This window comes from Bradysia coprophila, chromosome IV (assembly GCF_014529535.1).
Source record: "Bradysia coprophila strain Holo2 chromosome IV, BU_Bcop_v1, whole genome shotgun sequence".
NCBI lineage: Eukaryota > Metazoa > Arthropoda > Insecta > Diptera > Sciaridae > Bradysia > Bradysia coprophila.
The window spans coordinates 12929439-12951794 of record NC_050738.1 but is presented as its reverse complement, the minus strand read 5'-3'; the positions used below and the strand labels follow the sequence as shown (position 1 = coordinate 12951794).

The 22356-nt window shown below is 34.1% G+C and overlaps 1 protein-coding gene across 1 annotated transcript in view; it reads left to right on the top strand.

Moving 5' to 3' along the window:
- Positions 1-19756: 19756 nt before the first annotated feature.
- The window catches only part of LOC119066354, a 50969-nt gene continuing 48369 nt past the window's right edge, over positions 19757-22356 (top strand). Inside the window, exon 1 of the mRNA XM_037168772.1 lies at positions 19757-20610. The gene's annotated coding sequence lies outside the window, so the exon portion shown is untranslated. The remainder of the gene's footprint in view (positions 20611-22356) is intronic.

Genomic DNA, 22356 nt, shown 5'->3' with positions numbered 1-22356 from the left:
CCAGTTTAAAAACGAAAATTACATCGTAACAAAGATCTGTTAATAAAGATCACGTCTATCATTTCAATTTTTAATCAATTCCCTCTAAGAGAAAATATTAGCCAAAGATCATTGTTTATTGTATTAGCAGACTGTTTCAATGAGTTATTTAGATTAGTCTTGTTATTGTTATCCTATATGGTCAAATATGTATGCTTAATCAAAAGAGGTAAAAGATTTTGTGCCAAACATGAAACAAAAATACGTGAAACAATGATTTTACAGCTGTACGCTTGTCGCCGGTGAAAGGTTAATCAACATGTCCATCAACCCTTGTTAATGCGACATTCTGAAAGTTGTATGTTACGAACAGAGACTTTGTCGAGTAAATTACATATTTTCTTTTTTCATTGAAAATGTTTTTTTTTTACGAATTCGCATCAATTAATTTCGAGAGTCTTTTGCAAGAGGATCATAAAATGGCACAGAATTTCGTTTTAATGAGAAAATAAAATGACTGAAAAACCTTCAGGCCAATCAAACAATTTTAAATTAAATTTTTCGTATTCCATTAAAAAGTTTCTACGGTGTTGACATCTTGCAATCAGACAGTGAACGTCTAGCACTTAGTAATTAAAACATTTTATATTTGAAATTCGTCGAGAACTATTTTCCAAAATGCGAACTTTGTTGCATTTTGATGTCGTGCAACATCCTTCATGTAAATGGAAACTTATTTCGGTTACGGGTAAAGCGACAATAATTAAAATTCATGCAACCCCTTCCTTTCCGGTTAAGATTGACAGCAAAAGGAAAACTCAATGCAACAAGAAAAGGGGAGACGTCAGAGAAAGAGATATATTGGATCAATGAAACGATGAAAAATCACACACATTATGTAGTGTGCATAAATTACATGTTCAGCAAGGTTTTGTTCACATACAAAAAAAAAACACATTTACCCATTCCAGTTGAAACCCATTCAACCATATGCTTCCATTTATATACAATGTTTGTACATATATCCTTCGCAAAGTTTAAAAACGTTTAACCTTTCTTTCATAAAGTACCTTCACATTTCATGTTAAATTTCAAAAACGACTGCAATCAGAATGAAAATAAAAAGAAAGAGGTCTCCCTCCACACACTCTACTCTTTATATGTAATGTACGCTTTGCTTGATTTCACTATACACTCATCCGCTATCTGTATGATGCTAATCACCCAACGGGCATATTTGAATATATATTTGACTTTATACGTTTTTTTTCCTCTCTCACACAAAACACCCTCTTGTGTGTTTTTAATAGATTTTTTTTATGGTTTTCCTTGAATCAAGAGTTGTGATGTTGCCGCTGAAAGTTTCGTCTAAACTGGTGAAGATACTACACCAGTATAATGTGTTCTGGAACAGTATGAAATAACCGTAAACAGAAGTCTATGCAAAATGCATAATTCTTCCTCACCATACACTTGTCTTTTGATTATACAAGTTGCGGAATTGAATTGGATGTATCACGGTTTGAAAACGTAAACAAACCCGAACGAAAGCTGGGGAAAGTTTATGATGAAAATGCAGAGTTCAAGCTTTATTGTCTGCTGAATAGAGACAGTGGTGTGTATGTGTGATACTGCGTCATATTCTGTTCGAGAGCCGCTATTACAGCTCGTGTGCTGAATATGTAAAAGTCGAGGGGGTTGCGACTGTTAGTATAGATAGATACAATGACTACCTCTGCCTACTCGACATCGTTAGATTTTCGATTGTTTCAGAGTTTCTACTGGATGTCTGTAACTATTCGTGATTTTCGATACGTCTCGGAATCGGTCGACCGCGATCAAAAAATGTCTCAACCTGAAAATTCAGGTTAGGTCAGTTAATATCATAAAGACAAACCTGACTTGACCTGAACTTCTGAAACCTGTCAAGTCAGGTTTCAAGTTGACCTGAAATTTCCATACAAATTTTCAGATATATCTGACAGGTTTCAGTTCATATCCGACCTGTTCACCCTATTCAGGTCAGGTGAAAATTGATTGAATCGGGTTCAGGTCAAAATAGTTTTCAGGTAATTCAGGTCAGGTTCAGGTAAAACCTGACCTGCTGTGGCCTGTAGCCTAATAAAGTAATTTGCACTCGATGTCATAAATAACCGGTAACTTTACTGCTGCGATGGATATCAATACTTTATTATAAATCCGAGTGCGTTTCGTTGTTTTCTGTAATGTCGCTTCTCTACCACCAGTAACAATTGCAGAAAACCCAATGAAATTCAATGAGAAGATAGAAATTTTTAATGAATAGAAAAGTTAAAAAGAAAACCTTCAACGTGAAGGGCTATTGAGCTATTCAATATGGTAACTATTTTGGAAGAAAGCTTCATAATGGTATAACTGGGACTTTGAATTCCATCAAGCATTTTCATTCATTCAAGTAAATTGTGCAGTTAATTGAAATTCAAAAGGTGTTTGGTTTGAGTGTTAAAGTGGAAAAGTCAAAGCTTTGAAACGTTGAAAATAAATTGTAAAAAAAAATTACGTTAATTCCATGGGGCATTGTAATGAACGAGACTCAATCGTCATTCTTTTCAGTTTTGATGAGGCATATTTGCATATCACATTTACGATAGGAAATAACATATCATTAAATGTAGCAATTATATCCATCATTACACACAGAGTCCTTAATCGTCCTCGTTTTATCGATTATCGATGGATGTAGATAATTCTCAGTTTCAATCTCAAACGACAAGGATACCATATTTCACACATTTTCCCTGCAAATTAATTCTAATGATATATTGTCAGCATATATTTAGACATGTACCCCATGTAATTTATTGTCTGTAATTACTACAATATAAAACACAATAAAGTTTCGCAACACACATCCATATAATATAATGTAGGGAATACGATATACAACAGCTAAAACCCCAAAAATGTCTAATTCTATCACAATCCGTTTTCTTGAAAATCCTTTTCAAAATTTGTGTTATTAACATTGTCACAAAAGGCAACTTAGAGGCTATGGATATGACCAAAACTATTTAAATATTTAAGTATACGTTCCGTGGCTACGACTGTATATGTGGGTTTCGTTTTGGAATATCAACAGACAAAAAAAAGTGGAAGCTTTATCTAAACCGAATGATATTTTCTCTTTGTACTGACTGAATAGAGTACAGAAATTCAGCCAGCTATTTAGATGCATAAAAGATAAAACACATCGGTATGGCTGTGAATCCTCGGCAAAGCCATAACCCTGTGTGTATAATATTGCGATTGTTGTTGCTTTTTTTGTGTGTGTCTGTTTGATGCTTTCTAATTAAAAATCCTTTTAAGAAAAATTGAAATAAAAAATTCTTATTATTTCGAAAAAATATGTTTTTTTAACTTCTTTTTTGCCGTGAACGTTGTTGTTTTTTTTTGTGTGTTGTTATGAAAGTGTAACGAATAATTGGAATACAAAAGAGGAGTAAGATAAAAAGTCCTAAATAAAGAAAATTGTAATCAATAATTCATGTAAGTACATTTCATGTTTGTTTCATGATGCCCATTTATAAGATTAGAGTGGATGGTTTCTCTGTGTGTTTTCATTTATTTATTCATTTCTCTTACCTTGCAACACGCAATTTGGGGATTTTGTTTGGGCATGAGATTTTCGATTGTAGGTTTGAATATATATGGTGTTGGCGTTGGCGCTTGATGGATATTAAGAATTAATTACTTTTTTGTCAATTTATTAATTTATATTTCGTGTGAATTGCGTAGCTTTATTCAAAATGGGTCTGCCGTCTGTCTCTTCAGTTTTTTTTTATTTCTTGCTAAGTTGAATAATCTGCTCATGCCTCGCAAATCATATTTGATTAACACAATATACTTCACGATCATATAAATATAAATTGAGCAGCATACCGTAATGTTTCTCGGCAATAAATTATTTTTTTATTAGCAACCCTTCGACACAAAAACAATAGAAAGGACAACCAATCTGGAACGTTAATGTAAAAGTGTCCATTTTTTTTTCGCAAGCTCAGCATAGCCTATTAGAGCATAATACCTTATAATAAAAAAAAATACCAGACGGCTATGCAGAGAGACCCTACCAATACGTACATATACTCTTATTTTGTTGTTATATATAAGTCGACCGTGTACAGTGTACACCTCGATACGTTACTCCTATTGATAGTTACAATGGTTCCATTCTAGATATCCAGGACTCTGAATTCTAGAAGTTCCACGAAAAAAGTGAAACTAAAAAAAGTGGAACTATTGTAACGTTGGTCGAACTTAACCATGGCTCACAATAGGCTGTGCACTACTACCTTTAACAGACTAATATCAATAGAAGCGACAAAAATAAGCTGGTTGACGCAGATTTGCGTATATATTAAAATTTATGTTGATACTACTGAAGTACAATTACGGAGTTCATAATGTTCATCAAGTAATGTCTACTTTTCCGAAAGTGCTATAAGTAATGCTATATTTATGAGTCATCTGTCATTCGTGCTACCGCTACTGCCGATAGGCAGACATTCGAAATGTTATTCACAAAGAATTCTCAAAGAGCTAATCCGGTGAGGATTTCCTTCTTTTGATTTGATTTGAAAGGATTTTCTATAAATATTTGCCCTTCGGCTACTGTCCTGTACTGTTACAGACGGCAAACATATGATGAGTATTATTATCGGGTCTATTACTTCCATCGATTAAAATGTTTTTTAGGTGTTACTTCCGAGGTTCCAAGTTGTGTATTTGATAAGTGGGGTGTTACAGCCCGACCCGAAGGGTAGGGCTGTATTCCCCACTTGTCAAATAACAACTTGGAACCTCGTAAGTACAATGCTTTACGTGATTAGGCAATGTAAATGAAAATGAAACATGCCGTAACACGTAAACCATATTACCTTTCTTTTGTTTTGGTAATTCCATTTGTCATTTGGTCTCTGAGCGATTCGCCAAACATACGCCCGCTTGATTTCCCTTTTTGTCCCGAGTATAATACCTGTCCAACTCTTTGTCTGTCTTAAATTAAGACTCTCAAATCTTTAGTCTGTGACTCACAAACCTGTATCTATCTACTCATTCATGTCGATGTGTCAGCATTCAATGCAATTGAAGCAAAGAGGTCGATGTGAGAAATGTAAGACTAATACTTTGTAAGGGACTAATACCTTCGAACAAAGTTTTGTATAGCCAAACAATAAATTCTTCGAAAAATTCTTAATTTTCTTTTTCAAATGTTTCCACAAAAAATTATTCATTTTTTATCGTGATGTAAATTTCAAGTTAAAACCATTCTAATGGAATTAACCCCTTTTTCATATTGCTGAAGAAAAAAAAACAATTCCATAAACGAAATTCACACGAACACATTGTTACAATTTTAATAGAAAAACCCCTCCTGCCTCCTATAGGAAATACTATTAGCTTCAAAGACAAAAGTCCAGATAACTTATTCAAAATTCGTTTTATACAGAAGCGAAAGAATTTAAAACGAAAATATTTGCTCGGGTGCGGGTTATTTTTTCCTCTGCTTCCAGTGTTTATTTTTTTAATGTAATAACTTTCGCTTTAATTCGGTTTTCCCATGTGTTCGTTTTTCTACTCGATTAAATGAACACTGCCAGCGAGCGTTTCTTTTACCCATTAATTTAAAAACATTATTATCACAAGCAAAAACCACAATCAATGATGTACATACATACAACATGAAACGGTAAGGGCCTGGGAAGACACACATGAATAACATCGAGAATACTACATCCAGGGCTTATTTTCGGGTGGTGTAATATTTCTCAGCATTTTGAGTTCCCATTATATCAACAAGCTCGGTTGGTGTTTTGACTGATTCTTCAGTTGTTCTTCTATAACCAATCGATAATACTCTTTGAAGTCATTAAGAATTTATCGAAAGCTTAAAATTTTTTTAGAATTTTTGGGGGAAATTTATTTGCCTTAAATAGGCCCTTGACACATGTACCAAGTACATTCTGGAGCAATATTCACTCAACCCTGAAAAAATTGTTTGATCCCCAGCTTCCTAGATACGTTTTATGTTTGCATATGATGAACCAGAAGAAGTGATATAACACAGAATGAAATGAACAAACGATAAAAAGAGCAACTTCACGAAAATGGATTTTTTTCGCCTTTCTTTCGAACATTTCTTTTTATTTTCAATCAATTTCGTTCGTATCATCCGAAAATGGATTCCGGGAAACAGGAACGGGTTTTGATGTCTGATGGTGGCGCGTTTAAAATTTTTGTGTCATTAAACTGTATTTTTATATTTATATTTTTCGTTTGCACGGGGGCGGTGTTATTGGGTGCGTGAATTTTTTTTTTTTTTTGAAGATGAACTGAAAAGGGTACAGTTTGGGAACATCACTCTTGCCATTGTGAAAATTACGTGAGAAATTGGATACAATTTGGCGTTCTGATTGTTTGCTATTGAAATTAGATTTATTATCTGTTTTGCAAGTTTTATGGTTGAGTGATGGCGGAAAGGTGCCTTCATCAATAAGTACACAGTTAATTGGAAGCACTGGTGTGTGCTGTGTGAACGAAGAATGTTAATCGGCTCAAAATTAATAAAAAAAACCATTCAAATTTCCTTTGATTAATTGCATTTTGATTGAAGCATCCATTTTTAACTTTAACCATTTTTAACACAATAAATCAGGCATGTTCGACGACGCAAAATATTTTTAATTTATCAACTAATTTTGAATGTACCTGATGCGGTTTGTTGAGCTTAGGGTCAAATTTGAAGTTGAAATAGCATCATCAGTGTCACCACCACCGTCATTGGGAAATCTGACCCACGCGATCATAGTATGCGTTAGGGTGGGTCGATTTTCCCAATTTTAAAATCCACAACCAGTAGGGTGTGTGGCTTGAAGAGACGAATCGATCTGCATCATTAGTTTTTGATGTCCGATTACTTTTGAATATCCCATGACAACTTTTACGAGTTCAGCGCCTTACTTAGTTTTGAGATTTTTGTAATTTTTTTTTTCGTTGGATTCTCTTCAAATAAGTAAGTTGAAGACTCGTAATGAAAAAAGAAACTAAGCGAAGCTTTTTGAAAAAAAAATGTGCGAAATTTGCACACTTGTTCCACAATTTTCACATAAAAGTTCATAATTTTCACACAAAAAATCCATTTCGGTTCATAGTCTCGGTTTTTGTTGCTATCTTGCAAAGAAAAAATAAAGTAAATAACAGAAATCAACAAATAGTGTGAGTGAGGAGAGTGAGTGGTCCCACTTGATCATATCGTTTATCGAAACTCCTGTCGCGTAGCAAATATTGGTCCGATTGAAAAACTAATTGCTGTTCCGGAGTTCTGAGGTCATGTGCTAGACGCTAACACTTTATTTGACTAAAATCCTCCGAAGAAAATTTAATAATTTTTCTCTTGATATTACTAACATTGGATCTATTGTAACGACATTATAGCGAAGCATTTTCCTATTGACAAGGTAAAAGAATAGTAGACGATAAACAATGACTGCCGCAGTACCGTTCCAGATGATGTTCCGCCTGTAGAGCCCCCAGAAAGACGGAAAAAATCAGCATTTTGGCACCAACTTTTTTTCCAAGACTTCTGTAGGTTTGCAGCACAACTGGGTTCATTTATATGTGGAGCGATAGTGGGTGAGGCCAGCTACAACACCACATACTCAGTTCCGTGGAACACCGAGGAAAGCGGACTACGAACATCTGCTTATTTTAGACATAGCTCTCGTGGATCTACTCGCACCAAGCAGTGCGTATACTCTACCTGTAGGTCTTTCCAAGGCCGATATTCGTACAACATTACGAAATTTAAAATAATCTTTTCTTGAGTTATTGCCGAAAAACTGTTTTCGGTACCCTCTGACATGTCTTTACTTTTGAACGCTTTTCACAGAAAATATTTTTTTTTTTTTTTTCAAAAAAGTGAAAGATTGCTAGTATTGAATGACGATCACTCATTGAAATCGGAGACCGCTTGTTCCCAAAGTTAATTAAATCACCTGAAATTTTTGGCGGTAAGACTCCTGACTATAAAAAATTCCAATGACTCACTTTTATTTTCGTCTGCTAACAAATCATCATACGCCTGGCTTATAGGCAGGGACTATTTTTGAGAAATCGGATTTCTCAAAACTATCAACTTTCTTAGAAAACAAGCTTGAGCATGTTTTGACCCCTCAGCGTCGCTACTTTCCATTTCTACCATTATAACTACTCTTACTCACTAAGAGAAACCAAATGTGACGATTGTGCATTGTTAACAATGTAATACAGAACAATCAGAATGTTAAGTTTAATTGTCGGAAGTAATAGAATGAAAGATAAAAAACATTAAATCGATAGTATTATTTGTTAATTTCTGTTATTTACTTTATTTTTTCTTTGCAAGATAGCAACAAAAACCGAGACTATGAACCGAAATGGATTTTTTGTGTGAAAATTATGAACTTTTATGTGAAAATTGTGGAACAAGTGTGCAAATTTCGCACATTTTTTTTCGAAAAGCTTCGCTTAGTTTCTTTTTTCATTACGAGTCTTCAACTTACTTATTTAAAGAGAATCAAACGAAAAAAAAAATTACAAAAATCTCAAAACTAAGTAAGGCGCTGAACTCGTAAAAGTTGTCATGGGATATTCAAAAGTAATCGGACATCAAAAACTAATGATGCAGATCGATTCGTCTCTTCAAGCCACACACCCTACTGGTTGTGGATTTTAAAATTGGGAAAATCGACCCACCCTAGTATGCGTTTTGACGAAACCTGAACCGGTTCCCAGTGCGGTTGCCGATTCGACGCGTCTTCCCATCGCGGTTTATGGGGTTCCTTCACATGACCCATTTCCTTGACAAGCTGACCCGCATTGCATTTGAGCCCGAAACTGATGTACACAGTTTCGAAAAAAAAATTAGTAATTTTTTCCGCAACTTTCAACAAGGAAAAACGAACTCGAAATGACACCATTACCAACAATACCAACACATTCACATTTGCAACAAAATATTCTTGGTAATAACAAATATAAACTTGATCAATCAATTGCGATAATAGTATATTACTTTCGAGGTTCCAAGTTGTGTATCACTATTCACTAATCACTATTCATCATCCTAAGGCTTTTGTGCATCCTTAGAAAAGGTCAGGCCCAGAGTCGATGATAAAGGTAAGTCTACCGATATAAGTCCAGACAGCCATCGATTCGTGGTCGAAGGGAGGCCTTAAGCGGGACGACGGCACCGACATCGCATATGCTCCATTTAAGGGCTATATCAGGGAATATAACAAAAAACTTAACGACTCGCAATTGGTGTATGATTTGTAAATGTGACTGTAAATTAGTTACAATAAATCAATGTCGACATAAAATACTTAAATTCTTTGAGAAATACACATTTCCCGCAACTCCCATTATCGATAACGACAACAAAAATAATGACAAACTCTGGGTAATATGGTTGTTCATTTAGTAAAATGCATGTTAAACAAATTGAAGTACAACTTGGAACCTCGGAAGTAATATACTATTGATGGATGGAAGTAATAGACCTGATAATAATACTGGTCATATGCTTGCAGTCTGTAACAGGTTAAAATTGGATGAGGTTGAACGGATCGGATGCATAGTTAACAAGACCTAACAAAAATAATTATTTAGAAAAAGAAAAAGAACAGTTGTAAGATCAAATAATCAGGCATTTACAATCAACCATGCTATCTGTAGACTTTTACGGAATCGTCCATTTACATCAGACAGTAAAGATATATCGTTATTACAACTTAAGGGGAACTTAACTGAAAGACAATTTTCACATTTTTTTAGCAGTCAGCAAAATATAACCGATACTTTCTGAATCTGTTCTCTATTCATCTTTTGTTAGAAATATTTTTGACAAACTTATACGAAATCTTTTACTTCGTTAGTTGAAACAATAATTTTGCTATATAAGACCTCATAGGCCGAGTATATCATTTAGTTTTTGTCATCGCTGTCGATGACATAGATGACACAAATATATGGAACATATGGTGGTATTGATTGCTCATTGCATGTGTATGTTTCTTGGAAAATTAGGTAAATAACGACATCTACTGCCTTCATACGGTATGAATAATACCTACTATGGTAGATGAAAACTAGACAGTTACATTGACGTACCACGCAGTAGTTTTAATAACGGTTTAGCTATAACAGTTGAATCTTTCTTTGAAATTCAATCAAAACAATTTCGCGATTTTCAGTGAATCCTTACATTTTATGCATACGAAAATGTATGTTTCAGAATAAAAGTTTAATGAAATTCAGCATTAATCCTTGGAATATGTAACAAGCACAACCGTCAACAGCAATATTTCGACTACACATAATACTAAACCATAGCACAGTGCTATGACTAAACTCAATGTAGTTCGTTCGCGGAAATTCAATCAATTTATATTATTCATTTTAGGAATTCTGTTGAGCTCTTTGATTATGTTTACTGTGAAAAATTATCTTCGTGCAAAAAGGTTCTGCAAGTTGCTAGTTTATAATGAGACATCAACTCATTGATTGAGGTTGTTTCGACAAATGCTAGGCTAGCAAAACAGGTGTGATACAAGAGGAGTACTCAGAGATTGAGACGAAACCATAATCTACAAAGATCGCAACAAAATCTGATATGCACTTATTGGACTAAATGGACTAAATCGTATGCGACTAAAGAATTGCGGTACCCCTTGCTGACTACAAAAACACAATGTAGGGTCATGCAATAATGATGTCCGCTACACATACAGGGAGTTAGGAGCGGGTAGAGAATATGCGTATTGCACGATCCCAGGTGTAAGTTATGTGGTTGTGTTATACAGTAAAGTTTATGTGAAGTCTAATGAAGTACAAGATTTTGTTACTTTTCAAAATATTTAGATCAAAATAAGTAAGAGATTTAACAAATATTTTAATCATATGATTGCTTGCCTGTTCGGCAATGAAAGGTGAATTCAAACTCAAGATATGGTCGATCATCGTACCAGAAGTATTTGTATTTATTTTAAAAGTGATTCCTTGCATTGTTAAATAAATGCGATTTACTTTACGCTAACGCGTATACGGTAAACGTGCATACACACACACACCGATGTACATCACACCGTAGCTAGAAAAGGAACATCTATCGAATATGTGCGGCAAAGTATCATCTAATTAAAATTTAATAAATCCAACCCTCGTGAAAGCTTTCGCATTGCCAAAAAATGTTTACCTGCGGTAGTTTTCCCGACTCACAGGAAGAAACTCCGTTTCCTTTACCAACGCATACCGCTCAAAATACACCGACTCTAAATCAACATTTAAATTATTCGTCACATTATCCATCTTAGCTGATGATTAATTAAAAAGTTTGTTCGTTGCCTCAACACAATGCGTTGTATTCAAGATTAATTTATTACTGATTTAGATTATCAATGCGAAGGATTTAATAAATCATATCGAGAATAATACACAAAAGAAATTTCATAGTAGTGTTACCATTGTGCTTGCGATTTTAGCATAAATAAAATATGTATGTGAATGTGAGTGATTCACTGTTCATATATTTATGGAGAGACGAAGAGAAACTTAAAAGAAAAGCCTGGGATGAAAAACAAAACGATTGTTTAATGCCTGAAATAATTTTGCATGCATACATCATCGAAATGGAAAAGACAAAGCACAACTTGAGAAGTAAAGTGATACGTCGACAAGGAAGTGTATAAAGATATATGTGTGTGCTTGATACGTCTTAAGTATAATCCATAGGGTTTGCCTGCAGAGCTATTGTTCTCGAAACTAGAAAAATAAAGATGTTGGCCGTAATGATGATGTTTAAGCAAGTAATAATGAAAAATATATCGCCTCTCTGCATTTGATTCCAGTGATCATTTAAATTTATGGTGTGTGGATAAAAATGACGAAAAGACACGTAAATAGAAACACTGTGGTGGAGAGTGCCTGAATATACGAGAAAAAAAAGAGACAAAAATCGATAAAATAAATTGAAACATAGCCCACAGGAAATTATTTTCGATTACTCTAACGAACATAAGTTGAATACAAATATTTTCTCTGTCGCCTTTCGCATTTTGCCAACTTTATATGCGAGCGTATTACGTTACAGCAGTTAACTCGTTTTTCGTTTATTTATATTTTTTTTCCTCTAACATCTATCGACAATCCATACCTAGCTTTTACATCGATATAGATAAAGTGGAGCCACTGTTCAGGCATTCGAATGGTGTACTATTGATACTCATTTACAGGACACAATGAAATTGCTTGTGTGTATCAAATACAGCCGTATACATATGAAAGGTGAAGTTCGAAACAGTTTTTGTTTAGATTGATTGCTGACTATGATGTTTTTACTTGTTAACCAATTAAAACGATATAGCGAATGATGATGAAACTCTGAATGAAAGAGGAAATAACCGTTTGGGAAGATTAACTGTTTTTTTACATTTCGGTACATGTAATCTATCAGGAACACAAATTATGACGAGGCCTGGAACATACCAGCGAAAAAGCTATATTATATCACGAGAACCACAACAATGTGGCTCACGCGGTGAATAGATAGACCGTTTCCATAACAGCAACGACTCTAATATTCAATTTTCTATTTTTTCCCCCTCTTGTCTTGTGGATTTCATTCATTTTACATTTCTGCATGAATGATTTTATTTTATAATTTCGATTTGTATTAATCAGACTCTGAATTTTAATCTCGTTTCGGTTTATCTGTTTTTCAACTAATTATTAATTCAAAATCGATAATGGACATTTTACTGGAAAAAAAGATAAAATTAGAAAAGTGTTGGGCAAATGAATTTGGAGAGGCGTTTGTGCGATTGAAATGTTTTCACTTCTATTATGCAGGAGCTTATGCATTGTAAATTCGACTGAAACAGATAGGTTCGCGTTGATAACTGTTTCACTGCCGTATTGCGGCGTAATAGTAAATTGCACATCAAATGGGACAAATGATGAAAATGGGCACTTATTGAAATTTTTTGATCCGAGCCGAGGGCGAGATCATTATTTCCACAAACAATTCCAATCATTTGTGCACTTAAAAAGGACACAAGGAAGTAAAGTTTTGCCACAGCAAACTGAGTCTTTAGTCTTTTATCGCGTGTCGCCATGTCATGGCTGAATATGTTACTTCTTTTGTTGAAGTTCTTAAGAATGAATTTGCCAAGGTATCGAACAACCGAGATTCAAGCCACATCCGATCCGAACGATCGATGGCTCTATAGAATCGTTAGTCTCCCCTGACAATTTTGTGGAACAACTTTTTTCTTGTTGTCTTTTTATTATTTAAAGTTGAATTATCTGGCCAATAAACAGACGATTTATTTGGAAGTGTGCAGGTTTGTTGTGCTTAGAAAGACGGTGCGATATATACCCAAAAAGGGTCGAAAGATCCGTGTGAGGAAGCGCCAGACTTCGAAATACAGTGTGCGGTTATCGGCTTCGGAATCTCTTGGACATCAGCGACCAAAAAAGAGAGCAGTCCACCAGGAGTCCAACGATACTACGGAAGCCGTTGGCCTTCGCTGTCCAAGGGTGTGACAAGAAATTGAGAAAATTTTACTACTGCTTAGAACCTCCATTGGCTCCCTTGCCGCCACAAACCCGCCAAAAAGCGAAAAACATATCAGACCTCGTTGCTGCGGGTCTCTACTTTCAAATGATACCAAACACGCGCGGGTAGAGACTCGACGAATGTATTTTTTATTAGTCAAAGCAACACATAGTAAAGAATATTTAGAGAGGGAAAAAATACAAAAAAATTCATTCCAACAGCCTAAATCCGAAATTTTCGCATTAAACGTGATAATATCATTCTAAAATAGTGAAAATAGGATTTTGGCTGTTGGAATGATTTTTTTTTGTATTTTTTCTCTCTCTAAATATTCTTTACTAGGTGTTGCTAGCGGTTCTATAGAGCCATCGACCATTCGGATCGGATGTGGCTTGAATTTCATTTTCATATAAGCTGGATGAAGATTTCGCAAATTCATTCTTAAAGGGTAGATGATAATTGCACCCGGGTGTAAGACCCGTAAGACCACAATATAGTTACATAAATTATACAATTTGCACCAAATTGTTGCAACACCCCATTGTTAGGTCACTTTGTACAAAAAAAAATCTTCTGTCGAAACACCAAATTGTCACTCAAGTTTTTACAAGTTGCTTCAGAGGACACACTCAACTCTGGGGCCATGTAAAAACCCATGGAAGATTAAAGTTGTTTTTGTAAGGCTAGTTTGTACAAGGAAAAATTAACTGTGGTAAGACTGTTTGGCAACAAGATAGGGTTTCATAGACTAATCCACGCCATTAGTCGTATAAATTTATACGTCAGAGAGAGCTTTTTTCTCCTTTGTTACGATCTGTCAGTTTTTCTATTTTGCGATTAAGTATGGAAATGAAAACTAAAATTGAGATATCTTTGCTGTTTTAAGTGGTTTTTCATATTTTTTTGGACCAAAATGTTTTAAAATGTGTTTGGAATCGGTTGACATTAACAAAATAATAAAATAGAAAAAAATATTTTTACACAATCTGTTAATGCCAATCGATTCCAAACACAATTTAAAACATTTTGGTCCAAAAAAATATGAAAAACCACTTAAAACAGCAAAGATATCTCAATTTTAGTTTTCATTTCCATACTAAATCGCAAAATAGAAAAACTGACAGATCGTAACAAAGGAGAAAAAAGCTCTCTCTGACGTGTAAATTTATACGACTAATGGCGTGGATTGCACCCGCGTGCAAATACTCACTTCGTTTCTAAAACGTTAACTTATTACGATATGACGAAGTTTCATTGAAAATTATCAAATTTGTAAATTGTTTAAACTAACTAGAAGTTGTTTCTTATGAACCATGTGCTGTCCGACAATTCAAAGAAGGACAAGTTAATCTTTACACAATATCTACATACTTTGTTTTGTTCATTGCAAAGGAAGAACCAGATTTTTTTAGAAATTAAACCGTTTCGCTTCCTTACACTGACTGTAAAGGTTATCTATGCCATCTGCAGCGGTGACAAACATAAGTGGTAAACTACGGCTAATGTGGTCTTATATAACAAAGAGAATCATAAATAAATTGAAGTAAAAGATTTTGTATGGATCTGTTGATAATTCTTGAATCAATAGAAGTAACCCAATCTATTGTTATCAAGATAAATTCTCACATTATATGTGTACCGCTTTTCGAATAGCAGACATAATGTTGAATAGTTTAGAAAAGCTTTAGTTGGAATGAAGAGCAGGGATACTAAATTTATATATCCTTTCCCGTATTTGATGGCATTGCCTTGAAAAGATTACAACTTCGACGTAGTTTCTCATTTTGTTCCATTCCAATAAACAATCCCTGGAAAAAGCGCAGTGTCGGATTTTCTGTACTTGTTAATTATACGACTTTCGGAAAAAAGGGAAATACTGTGTGGAAACTAAAGCTCAAATGTAATAGATTTTCGCATAATTCTATTACATTTCGTCATAAAATTACAAAAATGTCAGCGCCCAATTTTTTTAGGGGCCAACTTCACAACAATAACATTTCATCGTTATTTTACCAAAGTTATATCACTCCAAAGAGAGAACCCCAGTAACGTAACTGGAGAGTGTCTTCTTGAAATGGTTAAGAGAACCCAAAGCACAAAACTTGCAAACTTCCAATTCGTCACTATCCCATCGCCTATGATGTTATTAATTATCCCAGATCTAATTCGAGCACGACTATAATTATTTTTGAACGACACATCCATTATCCTATCTGGGAAGAAATTAATCATACAAATCATAATAACGCTGTAATCACAGCATATATCTACGCTCTTCGGCTTCGATGTATAAATGAAATTCGAAAACTTTTAAGTTGAAAATTTACCCCAATATATACGTATAGATAGGCAAAATGATAAAAAGAAAAACTAATAGGTAGCTATTAAAATAATCAAGATATATCATCGGAGGGATTCATCGAAAATACACTTACCTCAGTTTCTGCACCGCCCCCTCACACACAACGAGCAATGTAATATATTAATGTCTGTATAACGGTATGCATAAACGGTATTCATAACGGTAAAGCGAAGAATTCACATAAAATACGTACAAATGTCCGAAATAACAGAGACGAAATTTGTATATAGCACTGAACAAAAAAAGGTCAAATATAATCAGTCAGTTACACCATTCATCATAGATCATCACAGCGAATACCCATTCTTCCATTCTTCTTTGTGAAAAGTCAAAGCGCCCGCACAATAACAAATATCCTTTAGATTTCCTCATTTTTCAATTGAAGAGCTATTATGTCTGTGAAATCTAGGGAAATACAAAATTTTACTCGAAACACGTTATAATCCTTTGCGTTATGTGAACCGATGAGCATTTGATATATATTTTATTCCCCATAATGACATCGTACCGTCATTTTGTATCGTAAAACCGAGAGGCGATGATAACAACAACAACGGGGACACAATATATTGAACATGGGAACATGTTTAATGAGTCCAAAACCCAAAACATTATCTCACAAGGCAAGTCACCACCATCTGGAAATAAGCTAAATGAGATTTAAAACCAAACGAAAGTCACGTTCACGTTTTTGAAAGGTGCGGTTTCTGTGTGTACTTAACTTTTATTTTTCCATATTATACACAGTGACACCACTCCAGCAGATTGCCATTGGCTTAATATATGGGGCACCTGGATATAATCCCTTCAACGCACCAGAAATTACAATCAATCATCGCACTCATTTCATTACTTACGTTGCTTCTATTTTTAAATTACAATTTTACTAATTTTTTAATTAGAAATACCTTTGTCACGATTGTGCGAGTGCGTGATAGTATGATCATGAAAATTCAAGTCTTATCGCTGTGATGCTCGCTTGTGCGAGTTACGTTATAATGTAAATAATAGAAACTTTTCCTCTAAATGTACAATTCCGCAGATCCATAAAATGTTACAAATGAGTGAAAGGAGTCATGAAAATAAAAGTTTTGCGATGTAACTTACATCCAAAGACACAAAAGACAATAACATAGAAAAGAAAATGTGGAAATCCAATTACTCCGATCTATCTGAATAATAAAAGTTTTCCCTGGCATAATTCTATTTTCCTTCATGCCACATACCACAAGGTATAATAAATTTATTATTGTCTACATCTCATTCTATACGTACGAGCTGGTGTTTTGCTTTTAGTGAAGTGGTATGGAGCACAATGTGTCGTATGTTTTACTGATATGAGTCACTGGCACTACTGCCGCAAGGATATTGGCATCTAAGGTACAGAGTTACATTTAAATTTTAATAAAAAAAAAACGAAATCGGCTCGCTATAAGGGATGGGTTGTTTAAGATCTTCCTTGAAAATCGTTCGTATCGATCGTTGAATCCAGAGCCAAATGTTTTCGAATACACAATTGAACTTTTGTTTGTTTTTTTTTTAAATCGGTTACATTGTTTGTTTAATATAATAGTCCATCGATAAAACGTTTCGTCAAATGGGTTTGTTATTTTTGCATTTTTGTGAAATGGTGAATCTTTCATGTGTATTTTCGAGGGGAAGAGAACGAACACAATTTGCAGTAAACTTGCTGAGATTCGCAAATAACAAAATTGAATTTTATCAACATACTTTAATGTGACCTCAAAATATTTTACCGAATCAATTCTAAATTTACCAACAAACAACAAACGTTACCTTACGTAAATTGCATCATCATTTTATTATCGGGAAACTCTTGCTACAGGAAAATGATGCCACAGCAATTCAAGAGAATCCATCCCAAACACGTGATCCATCATCTTAATTAATTGAGATTTTTTATGGGAAATTATTTAATAAAAACTCGCAGAATTGTTACAGAAGAATTCAGGCAAGGATTACATTCTTTATTAACGCTTCAAGCATCATCGGCATTAAATACCATGAACATTTTGTCGCCCCGAAAATTCATGAGCAAAGTGTCTCAGCCCGATTTTGTTTCGCATAGAAAAGGAAATCTTTTGGTACAATTTCAAGTGATTTATATGACCTTCACGACACTACACAGCAAACCTTTCCGTCGGAAGGAACGTTTTAATCGACTATTTTGACACAGTGTGAGCTCTATCCTTGTATAGTATTAAATATCCTCCTACAGCCTATATTCTTCTGTAAGAGAATGTGGTTGGTACTTTTGTATAGAAGACGTACACGACGCTAAACAATATTTGAATATGTAAATTTATGAACAATATCGCTGAAGTGGTGGTCGCTGAACATGAAAGCGCAAACATTTTCTCAGAAATAAACTTCAGGCAACGCTATTTTCCGTACAATTTCTGGGTCCACAGAAATTACATTGCATGATTACACATTATAGGCACATATCACTTCATGGGTTTGCGAAAATATGAGTACATTTCCCTCAGGGTTTGCGAAGTTTCAGTTTGTTGTTGTAATTCTCGATAAAATAGACTTGCGATGTATGCAGACATTCGTTTGCTAGAAACGACTAGTCATCTGTTATCTGCAGCGACGATGAGACCAAGCGATGAGCCAGGGTAGTGTTCTATTATATTGCAAAATTTATGTTGCAGATATTGAAGTTAAAGATGGTTCATCATACAATGTACAATACTTAAAACAATAGAAGTAGCAGATTGAATTATTATAACGTGATACGCCGTTCAGTTCTTTTTATTACGCGTGAGCTTCCAAATTTTTCTCTTGACGAGTGGGGATGTCTCATCCCGACCTGAAGGCAGGGATGTATGTGGAATAGTTAAAATAAATATATGAAAGCATTCACAGTATTTGACTTGCTAAAACAACGTAAATACAGACTTGGGCGAAGCGAATTTATGCAAAGTTTACATCGCTGAAATACGTAAAAAGGAATCACAACTCGTAACCTATGATAAATTTGGCAGAAAAATACGTTCTTCTGTATCACTCTTCCAGAGATTTAAGTTTAGAGACAATGTTTGTTGAAATTTATTGAAAATATTTCCAAATTGTCAGGGTACCTGTGTAGTGTATGGTAGTTGACTAAATGCATAAGTATGTCTGCATGTCACCCCCCAAAATTTTATAAGATATTGCAAGTATACAACCGATACTCCTAAAGCTTTCTAAAAAAAAAAAAATTGAAAATTAATCTTTTTCGTCTTTTTCTATGATAGAAAATCAAAATTTGAATGACTCAAATAAATAACGATCAGAGAATACAATGAACAATACAATAGCTCAATTTTTCGAAACTGTTGAGGGCCCTTTGCTTAATATTGACTGGTTATACCTTCAATATACTTATGATGAGGTTTTCTTTTCATTTTATTATACACTCAGATTTTCTTACAAAAATCCGACAAACGTTAGATGCTTCATATTGTTATAAATATAATAAAATATGCGAACCGAACAACTTCAAATTGGGCTCCACTGCGCATTCCCACAAAATGTAAATTTTCTCTTTGGTACCTGCGCCATCATCCATTCTCCTTCCGAATCACCAATACATATAATTTCATCTGGTTCGCAATCATCTGAAGAGCTACAACTCCAGGATTTTCTCCATTTTATCAATGGAATATTTCTGTATTTTTTTCCTGCACACACATAAATACACACACTGCTTTCGCATACCACATTCATATGCACGTTCGGTGAAAATTTCTTTCAGTTTGTGCTGGCCGCTCCGTGGGTTCAAAGCTTGTTCTGTGAAGTGAAAACCATTTTCATGTTAGAAATTTAATTTTGTGCTTAACTGAGAGACAGACAACAGTGGAGTTTCATGTAAAAGATATCAGATTCTGGTAAACGAAAATATAGAAAATAAAAATCAAAAGGGAAATTGTACATCAAATCTCTACCAATTGACCGTATTATTTCATATACACCACCATCACTCACACACCTTAAATATTGCAAAAAAAAGGATTTTGTTTTTCCTGTTCGTTCTCATGTGCTTTTTTACGTTTTTTTTTCTGTTCATTTGTTTGACGGTGCTGTGATGAATATTTCATTGTTCGATCAAAATAAAAAAGCATATTACTCACAGCCATAAATACAAATGGAAAAATCTTGATTGTGTATATGGAATTTACGGTGCTTTATGGTACCAGCCAGCGAGCAAAACATATCTATATACAGAGACGAACGAACGAGAAAAAAAAAGTACGAGAAGATCACAAATTCGATTAAGATAAAAATTTGTGGAAATAAATGTTTCCATCAATGTGTCACACAACACACATAGCTCTTTGCTAGAGAGATCTTTTATGCGAACGAAAATACTGTAAGAAATATCTGGTGTACGAAAAATAGACCGTATTGTGATAACAAACAACAAGAGAAAAATATGTTTTTCTATTTGAAGAATTCGATTATGGTATAAAGTTCGGTAATTTTTTTCATTCTTCTTCTTCGTCTTTGCTCTACTGAAAAATGAGTTTTGCCCTTTGAGAACAAAAAATTTCGTATTTGTAAAGTGTCTCTTTGTGGGTGCACTTAGGTGTGAAGATAACTACCCTCGGCAGAATATCCTCGAGGCAAGGTATGCATATGAAATTAGTTTTTGATGTTGTTATTATTATTGTTGTTGTTGTTGGTTTTCCGTTGTTATTTTTGTATTCGGACCGAATTAATGTTAACTTTTGCAGATTCATGTCCTCGTATAATTTAATATCATAAATGTGTAGGCTGTCTGTGTGTGTATAATACAGAGATATAAAGATTTAAGATCGGGATATTTTTTTCTATTAAATTTATGTTGTTATATTACAGTCGTAATTTATCATTCCCAATTTTTTTTTCCATTCTCCTTTATGACGTATTACGCTCGTTTATGTGTTTTGGAAACAACCATCATGAGATTTATTGTTTGTATACCTGAAATTTAATAAGAAAACGGAAACACCACATAAAGTATTTTCTGATTGTTATAAGTGGCTTTTATAGTCCTTATACGTTTTCGCTTCTGTGTACACGCTTTTCTCACATAATTCGTTTACTACACGCGCGTTATAATGTTACAAACCATAAAATTTATTATTAAACAAACAATTTTAACTTTAACGTCCTAGGTTAACGGCCCTTTAACCATGTCGCTACTAAAAAATGTACAATATAAATATGGTTCACGATTCGTCTGCAACAATGCCATACATTACAGGAAGATTCATTGTATCTAATACTATAATGTTATGACTAAGTTTAAGTGCTTTTGTCATTAAAAATGCAAATTCCATTTTTTTCCTCGTTTCATCTTTTTTTAGCTCGAACGTAATATGTGCATTTACTCTGTTTGTTTTCGGTATAAAGAGAATATGTCTTTTAACCCGTCGTCGCCTCGGTTCGTTTAATTTATTTATCAGAATCGTTATTTGTTCGAAGGCAACAATCCCATAAACTTTGCAAATACTTCATCCGAAAAGTAATAAAATTTGAAAGTAATAACTAAAACCCGATGGAAAATGTTTTTAAAGTCCACGGTGTCAAACCAATCCAAAACGAAATTCAATTTGGAATTGAAATTTTACATTGAAAATACCCAACGAGGTGTATTTTTAGGAGCATTCAATTTAAATATAACCGAAAATTCATTGATAGCTGGATACATAATAGCGAAATTGTTCAATGGAACGGGGAACATAAACAGGAAACCATTATATCCTTCCATCGTCACCGTTATAGACATTTACAGGAAAAACAGTTTTAAGGAATGACTGATGCAGAATGTTCATATAGATGTTCACATCTAAAATTCAGATTATAATAAAGATGAAACTAACAAATTTTGGCATTTGCAATCTGTTGAGTTTGTTGAATTTTCGGAATCAATGTATTGCTTTTGTGTTTTGAAAGCATTCCGCATAAAATACTGAGAATGTTATAATGGTAGAATCAGAATATTTTAAATTGAAAATTTTTGGTCGGGTATTTTCAGAATCAAATTAATACTATTGGATCTAACGGATGCCACGGATACTGTAGAACTACAAATTATAATTTTTTTAAATCAATATTCTAAATACGTTTTCCATTTGTTTTGCTCCTTGAATCTAATTTCTACGTCTGCTCATAGAATAATTTTTCGCCTACCATTCTAACGGAATGGAAATGCTTCCCGGAGTTCTTATGGCGACAATGGCGAACAAAAAAACGTTTGTTTGATTTTTCCCCATCCGAACTTAGACATTGTCGACATTAACAAATTTGCATTTCATGCTCAAAATAAGTTTTGACGGAAAGAAAAAAAAGTTTCCTCCTCATTTTTTATATTGAAAAAGTTTTCTTTTCA